The sequence below is a fragment of the Sapajus apella genome, unplaced genomic scaffold, assembly GCF_009761245.1.
Source record: "Sapajus apella isolate SASKATOON/1434 unplaced genomic scaffold, GSC_monkey_1.0 scaffold15, whole genome shotgun sequence".
Lineage (NCBI taxonomy): Eukaryota > Metazoa > Chordata > Mammalia > Primates > Cebidae > Sapajus > Sapajus apella.
The window spans coordinates 5,821,579-5,835,344 of NW_022436955.1; the positions used below are offsets into that span (position 1 = coordinate 5,821,579).

The window sequence follows — 13,766 nt, forward strand, 5'->3', positions numbered from 1 at the left end:
CATAGAATTCCCATAAGACATCTGAACTCTTAGCTTCTAATACTGGGTAAATGATGTCCAAACTGTGCAACCATGGAGAAATTGTATTTATTAACTCCATTTTTAAAAATGCCTTCACAACCACAAAATATAGGTTCTTTACGCTTATTAAAAAGTTTATCACATGCCTAGCACTGCTAAGCATTCAGTACACATCAGCTTTAATGACAGTTGGTTATTTTTACTATTTTATGTTTGTTGTTGCTTTCTTTCATTGTTGGGATAGCACAGAATTATGTAAAATGTGCCCAGTACATTAAATAACTTTTTTCATCTACATTCATGCTCAGTTTAAGTCCAGAATCTACAGATTTGTGGTCGCTTTCTCTTTTGGCAAGGAAGCCATACTATCTTTGCCTACTCCAACATTTTCTTCTGCTCTGCTATTAAAATCTTTACAGAACTTTGAAAGATACACCAGCATTTTAGGGAGCATGGTAGCCTCAGGGTGCTGAAATACAACGTTCTCATCATGTGTATGCATTTGGGTGTGGATGTGAACCTCTTCCTGCACACATCACACTTTCCTTAGTCCATTTATTAAAAGCTAGGACCTTTCTCCCTGACTACACATGCTGAGGGAAGTTACCCATTGATGGTGGCGGTGTTGCCGCTGCCACCATTGCTGTTGCTGATAATGGTAGCAGTAGTGGTAGAGTTTTGTTTTTGTATAGCAAACACATTTATCCAGATAAAATGCTTGATGTTTGCTTTAACCTAGTCTTCTGAAATTGAATAATTCTGATTGAGTTGTAATTAGTCACATCCTATCAAATTCCTGCTTTTTTTCTTCATGGTAAATTTAAGAGATTCAAGTTTGACTATTGGCCTTCTATTGCATGTCAGGTTCTGGATGTGGTACTTTCCATGCATTGGTCCCGTTTTACATATGAGAAAATTGACATTCTGAGACCTTAATCCACTCACACAAGCTCATGTATGATGTAAGTGATCCAAATTCAGATATTTTTGGCTCAAAGCCTGTGCTTTTTCCACTAGATCGCCCCTCTTTAGCAGCACCTACAAAGGGCTACTTACAGCTGATTTTTCTTATGACAAAGGGGAAATTGCATTATCTGTGTATGGAGCTGTAACACACATGCTGTTTTTGCCTAAAAGCCTCCTCACCTCCCTCCTGCCAATCTTTCCCTTTTAATCCCTGTTTGAGTCTGCAAAGTGGAGAACTGCAGGCAAATATTTATTCACGAAATGAGCCATTTTTTCCCATTTCTAACCCATCCAAAGCTGCTCTTGTTTCTCTTTAAACTTTTGAAAAGCAATTTGCTTCTAGACAGAAAAAAAAGCAGAGAGAAATAAAGACTCTCAGCCCAAAGCCAGAGCCAGAAACAACAGGCCAGAAGTAAAAGTGTCTTCTGTAATGTAGGCACGCCAATAAATCTCAGCTACTGACATCACACATTTCAGATATTAAAGATGAGGCATCATACAGGACTTTTCGGATTGGAGGAAAAGGCTCTCCTCACCCCTTGAAGATAACATGAGAGAGGTGGATTGAACAAATGTGTAGTGGAAGGACATCATTACTAAGGCCCAGTTCCAGATAGAGTCTGTCATTAAATTGGACTTCCCTCATTGATTAATAAGATAAAATAAAAAATCTTTTATTTACAGAGCAACATGAATTCTCGATATATGTCAACAGACACTTGGCATGGGTGCCTCAATTCTACCATCTTGCACACAAGACAGACATCACTAGTTGATAAAGGCTCTTGGTCTTACTGAGCCAGGATTAACCTAAGCATCCCAATAGACACATTTTCCAGTCAGCCCTATCAACCAAATACAGTAGGCACATGGGGAAAAAACCTTTGTGCCAACTCAAACACAGAAGACAGGCAATAGAGATGAGTATGATTTTGTTTTAGTTTTTTTTTTTTTTCTTAAGATACCATCAAGTTTTCTATAATGTCACCCACTGTTTTAATCAGTGAATACTTCCTTGACTTCAGAAATGCTTTAAGACTATCAAATAAGACATGATTTTCAGCCATTAATGTATTCCCCAAACATTTATTAAGCATGCATTTTATGCCAGATACTGTGATACTTACTGGACAAGTGGAGATGACTCTTGTCTGATTCTACCCTCAAGGCAGAGCAATTTACCCCATTTGGAATCCACCTTGTTGAAACTCTAACATGAAGAAGTGTGCTTTCATCTTTTCATAAGTACTACTATATAAGAATTTCACTCAGGGCATGTGCTAAATTTGATCCACTCCAGCCAGAGACAATCAGAAAATAGAAACTAAAAATAGAAGTGGAAGGAAGAGCCCAAGAAGGTGGCACTGCAACCTTCTAGAAGCATGAGGGAAAACCCACACAGGTTTCTACAGGGAAGACAGGGGCAAAAATACATGTTTGGAAGGGCTCAGCGCATGTACTCTGGCTTAGCACTTCATGTAGGAATCCAAAGAGATACCCCTGGGACTGGAGAGGCAGTGAGTAACTATTATCTCACAAATTCAGGGATTCTGAATATGGGACTAGAAATTAAATTCTAAATTTCTGCGCCAAAATGCAGGTCACACAATGTGAATGGTAAAGAATACAGCCCTACTGACTTTATATCTTCTTTCTATTGCTTACCAAGTGTATAATTTTGGGCAAGTTACTTTTATTCTAATCATCTCATTTTTTTTTTTTCATATATAAAATTCACCCATCATCTTCATCATATCATAGTAACATCTCTTTTAAGTTGTTTGTTTGCTTTTAAGTGCCCTGGGAGTATTCATAAAGCCCTTAAAAATGGTGGACCCCCATCTACAACCCTCAGGTCAGTTATGATGAATCGTGTTTTTTGTAAATACTATAGAGATTAGTTGAAACACAGCCACAGGGCTGGGCGTGGTGGCCCACGCCTTTAATTCCAGCACTCTGGGAGGCCGAGGTCAAGAGATGGAGACCATCCTGGTCAACATGGTGAAACCCCGTCTCTACTAAAAATACAAAAAATCAGCTGGGCATGGTTGCTCGTGCCTGTAATCCCAGCTACTCAGGAGGCTGAGGCAGGAGAATTGCCTGAACCCAGGAGGCGGAGGTTGCGGTGAGCTGAGATCTCGCCATTGCACTCCAGCCTGGGTAACAAGAGAGAAACTCCGTCCCAAAAAAAAAAAAAGAAATACAGCTGCACTCACTTATTTACATTCCTTCATTTACATATGATGTAAATGGAAAAAGCTGAATAGATGCTACAGAGCCTGTGTGATCCACAGAGCCTATGATATTTCTAGGAGGCTTTCTAGAAAAGCTTGCTAACTTCTGAACTCCTGGCTTAGAATATTATCTGGTGCATAGCAAGAATTTTGTAAATTTTTGTTAGAATATAATATCAGCAAGTTAACATAAAATGCAGATGTACTTTCCATTTAGATTTAAAATATCTAAGAAGAAAAAAATGCCGGATCTGGAAAGATCTGGATTTGAAGTCAGGTTCTGCAATTTACAAGTTGCATGACCTTAAAAAAGTGACTTCAATTTCTGGTGGCTCATCTCATCTATACAGAAAACGGAGATAAAAATGTTACCTGTGCCAAAGATTACATGAAATAATTTTCCAAAAATATCTAGAAGAGTGTCTGGCACTCAGAAAGAATTTAGAAAGTATTAGCTATTTTGCACGTAGAACCAACTTAAGAAGTATTAGCTATTGCCCGGTGTAGTGGTTCACGGCCGGAAATCCCAGCACTTTGGGAGGCCGAGGCGGGCGGATCACGAGGTCAAGAGATCAAGACCATCCTAGCCAACATGGTGAAATCCAGTCTCTCCTAAAAAATACAAAAATTAGCTGGGCGTGGTGGTACGTGCCTGTGGTCCCAGCTACTCGGGAGGCTGAGGCAGAAGAATTGCTTGAACCCAGGAGGCGGAGGTTGCAGTGAGCCGAGATCGGGCCACTGCACTCCAGCCTGGCTCCTGGCAACAGAGCAAGACTCTGTCTCAAAAAAAAAAAAAAAAAGAAGAAGAAGCATTAGCTATTACTATTTCATTCCTCTTGGAAACAGAACTGGTCAGATTTGCAATCACTTAAATAGTGAAGTAAGGATATTCAGAAATTGTTCTAATAATGAATATATATAGAAACCAATAGTACTGTGTCCACTATTACTATTTTAACATATGATAATTATCCATCATACTGCCTTTATTAAGTAGGCTTGTCTAATCATTTTCTTATCACCAAAAAAACGTATTCGGTCTTCCTTTTCTCAATCTATATCTCTCAAGGGGGCTTGCATTTCTTAGTTCCACGGGCTTCTATTTTGGCTTTCTGTAGGAACCTAAACTTGAACATGGATTTCTATATTCACCATCAATTAAACGATACAGAGAAAGAGCCTCTACCATATTGCACAGAGTCAGTTATGTTCCCTGGCTATCTCTAAATGTAATAAGGACACAGAGTAATCCCTTCACTTTCCATAGAGGTTAACAGGGAGGCAGAAAAGTCTCCAAAAAATACGTATCTTTTCAGCTGAACCTTGAAAAATGTGTGTGTGTGTGTGTGTGTGTGTGTGTGTGTGTGTGTGTGTGTGTCTTTGGGGCAGAAGGAAGAATGAGAAAGGTATTTATGGCAGCTGTGGGAGCATAAAAAATGTCAGATGAACAGGCAAATTTTCTGTGCATCCAGGAAATGGGCAGTAATATAATAAATAAATAATCTTAGATTATACTGTAATTTGGTACCAGGAAATAAAAGACCTTGTCTGTGTTATTAAGGTTTTTAAGATAACAAGAACAAAAATTTTCTTTACAATTCCTTTCTTTTTTTTTCTCCTCCTCTTCTTCTATTTATTCTGTCCTTCCTTTTATCTGCATATGTTGCTGGATTTCAGGAAAGAAAGTCGTTACCCTATTTCTATGTGTATTGTCTTTGTTACTGTGCCCACATCTTCATGAACAATGATTAGCACACAGTCAGTGCTTCATGTGTGTTGAATAAATAAATTACCAAATTCAGAGGTGTTCATATAGCATATCATTATAATGAAATGGCTGAAGCACATCCTCTGAAATCATATTCCCTGAGTAAGAAACAGAATTCTCTACTCACTAGCTGTGAGATATTAGGCAAGTTATCTTAATTCTCTGAGTTTCAGTTTCCTTACCGGCAGTAAAGGGATGAATAATAATACCCTCTTTGAGTTGTTATAAGGGTAACAATGTGTTAACTCAGTAAGTTAATGTGTATTAAACTCTTTAAAAAATGCTAGGTCCATAAATAGTACTCAGTAAACACAAATCATTCTTAATTCTAGAAGTAATTCTACCAATTTTAATTATTTGAAAGTAATTCTGAAGTTTCACAACATATGCAGCAATGAGTTTACTGACACAAGAATTTCAGACACAGGAACACTGAGTCTTAAAAAGAAAAAAAAATAAAATAAAACAACATATCCCTCAGCTTATGAGAGAGCCCAGAGACTCTGAGATTGGTGAGGCATATTTTTATAAAGCAATTTATATACTGCCATAATAGTGTTTCTTCTGTTTTTTTGTATATTCACTGTTATCATGAAAAAATTTCTACATACAATATATAAAAGTAAGCTAAAGATTAACACTAAATAATACAGATAACACTAAAAAGAGCATTCATAATCAATCCAATAAATAATAGAACAAACCCAAAATTTGAAGCCTTGAATATGATACTCTATATTTATACACTACAACATCCCTGTCTTTCACCAATAGAGGTATCCAGCACCCCAAATTCTATATTTAAAATGGGTTTTCTTTCTTTAGAGTTTAACCTCATATGCAGTTTTATGATTTGCCTTTGGCTCAACTCTCTTTTTGAAATTCACCTATGTTCATGCTTACAATTATAGTTTATGTATTTTTATCAAAGTAAGGGAAGACAATACAAAATCTATCCACTAGAAATTTGAGTTATTTCTATGGTTTTTTTGTTTTTGTAACATTATAAACAATAGCGACTTTTACCTTTTACTTGAATTCTAGTTCCCATGTCTGTGAACGACATTCTAGTACATTTATCTCAGAATAAAATTACTAGGTAACAGATATAGTTACAATTTAAATTTTTCTATCTTCCAAGATAATAACAAATTGTTTTATAAAAGGGTTTTGATAGTTCACACACTATCTATTAGTTATAAGAATTTATTTTATATTGCATCCTTATCACTTAACATTGTTCAATTTTTAACTTTTACAATTTGTTATATATAAAATGCTACTTAACTATAAATTTTAATTTGCATGACATCTTAGTCTGCTTAGGCTGCTGTAACAAAATACCATAGAAAAGATGGCTTAAACAATAGATACTTACAGTATTTCTCACAGTTCTGGGGACTGGGAAGACCAAGATCAGGCTAACAGCATGAGGAGGGCTCTCTTTCTGGCTTACACATGGCTGCCTTCTTGCTATGTCTTCATATGGCAAGGAGAGAAAGCTCTGGTGTTTCCTGGTTTTTTAAAAAAGGTCACTAACCCTATCATGGGGTCTCCACCTTCATTGTTCTCATCTAAACCTAATTAACTCCCAAACCAATGCCTCCACCTCCTAAAACTCTCACAGTGAAGGTTAGGGGATCAATATATGAATTTTGGGGAACAGAGACATTTAATCCATACAAATAATTACTGGGTTAAGTATTTTTTCATACGTTTCAGAGAAATGCATGTTTCTTTATCCTCATCTTCTCCTCATTTTGTCTTTTTCATTTTTTTAAAATAGAGACAAGGGCTCACTGTATTTGCCCAGTCTTGTTTCCAATTCTTGGGCTCAAGCAATTACCATCATACCTACATTCTAATAAACATCCTTTTCTGATTGTACATGGAAAATCCTTTTTCTTTTTTGTATTTTTTCTTTATTTTATGATGCCTTTTGATAAACCAAAGTTCTGAAATTTATTGCAGTCAAAATTAATTTTCATTTTAAAGTTTATATTATTTGTTTGTTGCTTAATAAATGCTTCCCTAGAGAAAGAACCTAAAAAATATTCTTTTATATGCCTTCTAAAACTTATACCTTTTATACTTAAGGCATGAAATTGCTATTTTTGTGCATAGTATAAAATTTTATATGGGAATATTTTTCCCATATAGACAATTAATTTTTCCTGAGCTACTTATCAAATAGTCCATCCTTTCATCATTAACCTGTAGTGCGATTCTATTTATATGAAGTTTCTGTGTATACATGGTCTTTTGGGGGGGCTTTTAAATCGAGGTCTAATGTCTGTATGGTTATTATTGAGTGAGTACAACAGTAAATACTCCCTTTACAATGACTCTTGACATGTGTTAATGTAAGCACTCATACCTTTATTTTTCCTCAAGAATGTCATTTTTTTTTTTTCAAATATAAAGACTCTTGATGATCTTTGCTATGTCCTCTGTGAATGGTGAGACTGATATCCCTTTGATCTGAAATATTATTTGGCAGTTAGGTAGCTCTCTAAGAAAGCCATCAGATATTCTAAATCCCTATTGTCTAATATCATGGCCACTATCCACATATGTCTAATAAAATTTACATTAATTAAAATTAAATATTCAGTTATTCAGTCTCACTATCTACATGGCAAGTATTCAAGTAGCTACAAGTAGCCAGTTGCTAGCATGGTAGACAGCACAGATATAGAGCATTTCCATCATCACAGAATGCACTATTGGACAGAAATGATTGAGGTCTTTAATACAGAACCATCCAAAGAAGTTGGTTGATTTGCTTTTGAAGAAAACATTGAAACAATAAACTCAAAAAAGTCTTTGATTTTCATTGGATTTTTCTTATCCTTTGCATTATCCAACATTTGGATTTTTTAAAAAAATCTCCATATACATATATAATATCTGTATTTCTTCTTTCTTCTTCTTCTTCTCTTCTTCTTCCTTTTCCTTTTCTTTCTTCTTTCATCTTTCTTCCTCTTTTGAGATGATTTCTCACTCTGTCACCCAGAGTGGAGTGCAGTGGCATGATCTCAGCTCACTGCAACCTCCGCCTCCCTGGTTCAAGCAATTCTCTCGCCTCAGCCTCTTAAATAGCTAGGATTACAGGTGCCTATCACCATGCCTGGCTAATTTTTGTATGTTTACTAGAGAAGGGTTTCATCATGTTGGCCAGGTTGGTCTCAAACTCCTGACCTCAGGTGATCCTCTCACCTCAGCCTCCCAAAGTGCTGGGATTACAGGCATGAGCGACCGTGCTTGGCCAAGTACGTGTATTTCTTAATGCAACTATCCTAATTATGATAAATGAAGATCAAAATGATAAAGGAATATGTAGAAAAAGCATAGTAGACTCAAGAGTAGGTTGAATCTTAAAGTTCTCCTGTGCAACTCCCTCACACCTTTTTTTTCTCTTTTGATATTTGAATTCCCTGAGGAACTTCCAGGATAACTAATCTCTGTACATGCCTGAACTCTCTATCTTCTCAGGCTCTCCATTCACAGGGAAATGGCTGTAAAAGAAACATGGTCTACAACGTGCAAGGAAAGAAAGAATGCACACTTTGAGGAGGCTGATGAAAGTGTTGTCTAAGCCATCCCTGAAATTATGAGAACTAAATCTGAGCAAGAACTGAACGTGTGTGTCTAAGCAGTCCTGATAGCAATAGCACCTGAGATGATTATGTAGAGTAGAGGAGAACAGGGAGTCCAGGACTGTGTGAAGGTAGATCAGAGAATCAGAATAGGTAATGCAGGAGGTCCTTTAGCTTAATCATGGAGTCTGTGAGACACTGGCTGTGAAACAGCTTTCAAACACACCTGAGTCCTTTTGCCTGGGAAGGCCATTTATATTTGAAATAATCAAGGAGAGACATCAGGATATGGAATACTGGGAATTTCTGTAAGCATCTTAATGTAGTTTTTCTAGCTCTTCTTTCTGTGACTGACTCCAGATACAAACCCCAAGTAGGGTGACCTGCTGATTCGCGACAATAATGGAAAAGCAATGAGAATCATGACCTAAGATTAAGCATTCAAACAAACATCTCCCTCTCCCAACTTCCAAGTAATTAAACACAAATATGTTACATAGGAGGAAGATGGTGTTTCCATTGAATTAATCTACTCTCTGATGCTAATTCAGAATAAAGGGTTTAGAGGAAAATGTATAAAGTGCTCAAAATGTATTGGGTTTTCACTGTGGATCATACAATTTGGAGACATCGCTCAATCTTTAAAATAATACTCAGAGGCTAGGCCCGTGGCTCATGCCTGTAATCCCAGCACTTTGGGAGGCCAAGGTGGACGGATCACTTGAGGTCAGGAGTTTGAGATCAGCCTGCTCAACACGGTGAAACTCCATCTCTAACAAAAATACAAAAAACAAAAAAAAATAGCAGGGCATGGTGGCAGGTGCCTGTAATCCCAGCTACTTGGGAGACTGAGGCCGGAGAATCACTTAAACCCGGGAAGCGGAGGTTGCAATGTGACGACAGCATACCACAGCACTCCAGCCTGGGCAAAAAGAGTTTGCCTCAGTCTCAAAAAAAAATAATAATAATAATAAAATAATAATAAAATAATAAAATAAACCAAGTCAAATAAAATAATCCTTAAAGATAAAATTTTCCTTCCATATGGCAGGGAAAAAAGCTTATCTAGTAGGTAGTGGAGCTGAAATTCAAATATAGGTCTGGCTGATTTCATAGTTTCATACTTCTCTCATAACAATAGGATGTCAAAATCATGGATTTTCCCATTACTAAAATTATAATCAGTATGATGTTTTAGATTGGTAAAAAAATTAGTCTCTGAAAATTGTTCATCCTTATATAGTTTTTGTTTGGATATTAATACTAGTACTAAGAGCTAGCACTTACGAAGAGCTAACTGCACTTCAGGCACTTTGTGTGAATTGCCTCATTTCATTCTGTCAATAGCCTTATGAGATATGTAATATCATTTTCATAACTTCCCAAATAGGGAAAGTCTAGCTTAGTAAATTAAACAAATTTATGTTGCTAGTAAATCACCCAAGCCTCTCTGACTTTTTTGCATTAAGAATCCAGGTTGTCATTGTGGAAGACAGTGTGGCGATTCCTCAAGGACCTAGACATAGAAATTCCATTTGACCCAGCAATCTCATTACTGGGTATATATCCAAAGGATTATAAATCGTTCTACTATAAGGACATGTGCACATGAATGTTCACTACAGCACTGTTTACAATCGCAAAGACCTGGAACCAACCCAAATGCCCATCGATGATAGACTGGACAGGGAAAATGTGGCACATATACATCATGGAATACTATGCAGCCATCAAAAACGATGAGCTCTTGTCCTTAGTAGGGACATGGATGAACCTGGAAACCATCATTCTCAGCAAACTGACAGAAGAGCAGAAGATCAAACACCGCATGTTCTCACTCATAGGTGGGTGTTGAACAATGAGAACACATGGACACAGGGAGGGGAGCATCACACACTGGGGTCTGTAGGGGGGAAATAGGGGAGGGACAGTGTGGGGTGGGGAGTTAGGGAGAGATAGCATGGGGAGAAGTGCCAGATGTAGGTGATGGGGAGGAAGGCAGCAAATCACACTGCCGTGTGTAGCTATGCAACAATTTTGCATGTTCTTCACATGTACCCCAAAACCTAAAATGCAATTTTAAAAAGTGCTTTAAAAACCAATAAATCAGATATGAAAAAATAACAAAATAAAATAAAATCTACTCATTTTGCAAACAAAAAAAAAGAATCCAGGTTGTGACCAATTTATATTTACTCTTAGAGAACAATACTGCTCATTTAACAAAAATGTGTTATTGTTACAATACTCAGAATATTCAGGACATTACTGTTATTTGCCCTTTGTCCTTCTAGGAAAGAGCTGCACTTTTCCTAGCTGCAGAAAAGTATTATTATTATTTTGAAATGGAGTATTGCCCTGTCACCAGGTTGGAGTGCAGTGGTGCAATCTCGGCTCACTGCAACCTCCGCCTCCTGGGTTCAAACGATTCTTCCGCCTCAGCCTCCCAAGTAGCTGGGACCACAGGCACGTGCCACCACACCCAGCTAATTTTTTGTATTTTTAGTAGAGACAGGGTTTCACTGTATTGGCCAGGATGGTCTCGATCTCTTGACCTTGTGATCTGCCCACCTCGGCCTCACAAAGTGCTGGGATTACAGGTGTAAGCCACCGGGCCTGGCCAGAAAAGTATTTTAAAGACAAAGGGAAACTGAAACATAAGAAGTATATTTTTAAAAAATAACAAAACACAAAGCCCAACGCAGTGCCCAAGCAACACTCTGTACAGAAAGATCTGTTCTAAAATTTTAACTGAGTGGCTCTACAAATAATTATCATCTATAGAGAAAAAAATCCATATGAACAGAGCTATAGTCAGGGACAGAATTAATATGCAAGTCAGCTATTCACCTAGTGGCATATACAAAATATGACTTTCTATCCTTGATTAAACAGGCTCTCTTTAAACCAAGCCCTGCATTTTAATTGTAAATATTCTTGTAATAACAGTGTAAAACCACCCCTGATAACACACAGCAGTTAGTGATGATGCCAGGCACTTCCCAGGGCCAGTCTTCATGAGCTACAAATACCAAAGCAACAGTAACAAAAACAAGCAAACAAACAAAAAAGGCGCATGTTCAGATAATAGAGCATCCTCTATTAAATAAACACAAAAACTACCAAATTACAGGAAAAAACAAGTGTTTGTTACAACATAGTTGGATGGGAAGTTTTTAAAATGATCCTTTGTTATTACTTTAAATAATAAGTGAATGTTTTGAGATCACCATTTGTTGGCAACTTTTAACGCTGTGGCTCAAAGTCTTTTAAAATTTTGAAATGTTATCTAGGAAGTCTCAATCTTAGGCTAAGCAGGAACATAAAGAAAGTTGCTGAGGCCAGTAATATTCAAACATGAGCTCACTGCATCAATGCAATTTCACTCCGAAAGGAACTGGCTTTTTTGGCAAGAAAAAGAATGAAAGGGTCAGGGTACAGAGAAGACTTGAATAGAGCTCCTAAAAACACAGTAGCAATTTTATTTTGGTCTGTATTTGAGCTCACATAAAGAAAGTTCCTTTGATTATGTGAGACTTGCAAGTAACTGGAGACTTCTGCAACCCTTGCAAGTGAATTGGCTTAGAGACTAGTTCTAACAAGTAGTCAGATGGAGAAAGATAAAATAGATGGATGAAAAATAAAAGGGAACCTGAAATTTAAATTTCACAAATTTGTATTCCTTGGCAAGGATAGCTACATGCTCTTGGTGCATTGTTATTTTTAGACAAAAAGAGTGATTCAGAATATTGTAGATAAATCAATATCATGACTGATTGAAAGGAGTTTTCCCACACATGGAGATTGGCTAGTGGCAAAGTGCTGATGTTGAAGTTTGGGCAGCCAGTTTTGACTAAATGGTAAACTCTCAAGATGTGGAGGGATATTGAGATTCACCGTAACTTCAACCTGGTGCCCTAGAAAAGGCAGAACTTCTGGACCCTGGAAGAACAATATACATACACATCTAGAGGTAGAACTCTTGCCAAGGGCTCCATCTCAAGTGCCCTGGAACATTTTTTTCCACATACTTGCATGTGGAGCCAGAGTCTCAATTTCTGCAGCTGCAAATTGGTAAGTTGTTCAGACTGTCATCCTTAGCTCCTATGATTGCTCAGGGAGGTGATGAAATAAATTAACTGTAATGAATTGCATTAGCGTCTAAGGAATGAAAAACATGTGCTTGTTACATGTTTTTTCCTTTGTGTTTCTATTCAAACAAATAAGCACTCTCCAAACATTCATTATTTACCATAATCCATTGAGATTATGCTAAGGGTATAATTTTATTTGTTAAATTTAGGATCTTAAGACATTATATAATTTGTCCAAGGCCATGATTTTGTCTTTGGGAGAACCCAAAATGCAAGCTTCTGTATTCTTCTTCTAATACTCTTTACAACGTAAATATCACATGCTGGTTGGGATCCAGCTAGGTCTCCAAAAACAGACAAGAATAAGTCCAATTCTTGTCCAATTGAAGCAATTGTGTCCATTGCTTCTAGTCAAAGACTCAGTAACTCTTTGACTAGAAGTAATGTATACAATCTCTTTAAATTAGAAGATTAACTGGTACACACTATTATTTTTCTCATCTTGCAGATAATGAAACAAAAAATGTGATGGCTAACACAGTGTCTGGCACAGTGCAGTAGTAATCAGTAATCATCAAGTTCTTACAGAGTGGATGCCGTCATTAGCTCTTACAACAGATTAGAAAAAGAATCCCCGAGCCAGGTTACATCAGTCACTAACAAGCATTCCATTTATCAATGTACCTATTAGTAACAAGATTCTTGAAGAAGTCCTTCATGTTTTGTTTTTGCTGTTGTTGTTGTTTGTTGTTATTGTTGATTTTGGGAATAAGTCTCGTTGTGTCACCCAGGATGGAGGGTAGTGGCCCAATCTTGGCTCACTGCAAACTATACCTTCCAGGTTCAAGTGATTCTTGTGCCTCAGCCTCAGCCTTGGCCTCTGAATGTGCATGTATTTTGACTCAAATCTTCTTAACGTCTATATAAACCAGAGGCATTCCCATTTTACAGGTAAAGTCTGAGAGAGACCACTGCACACCTGCAATCCAGTATTTTGGGAGACCGAGTTGGGAGATCGCTTGAGGCCAGGAGTTTGAGACCAGCTTGATAAATACAGTAAAACCCTGTATCTACAAAATTAAAA

General features: G+C 37.2%; 1 protein-coding gene across 4 annotated transcripts in view; it reads right to left on the reverse strand.

Annotated features, from left to right (window-relative positions):
- CDH8 (cadherin 8) overlaps nucleotides 1-13,766 on the reverse strand; it is a 385,302-nt gene that overhangs the window by 320,787 nt on the left and 50,749 nt on the right. The gene's annotated exons all lie outside the window — the stretch shown is intronic.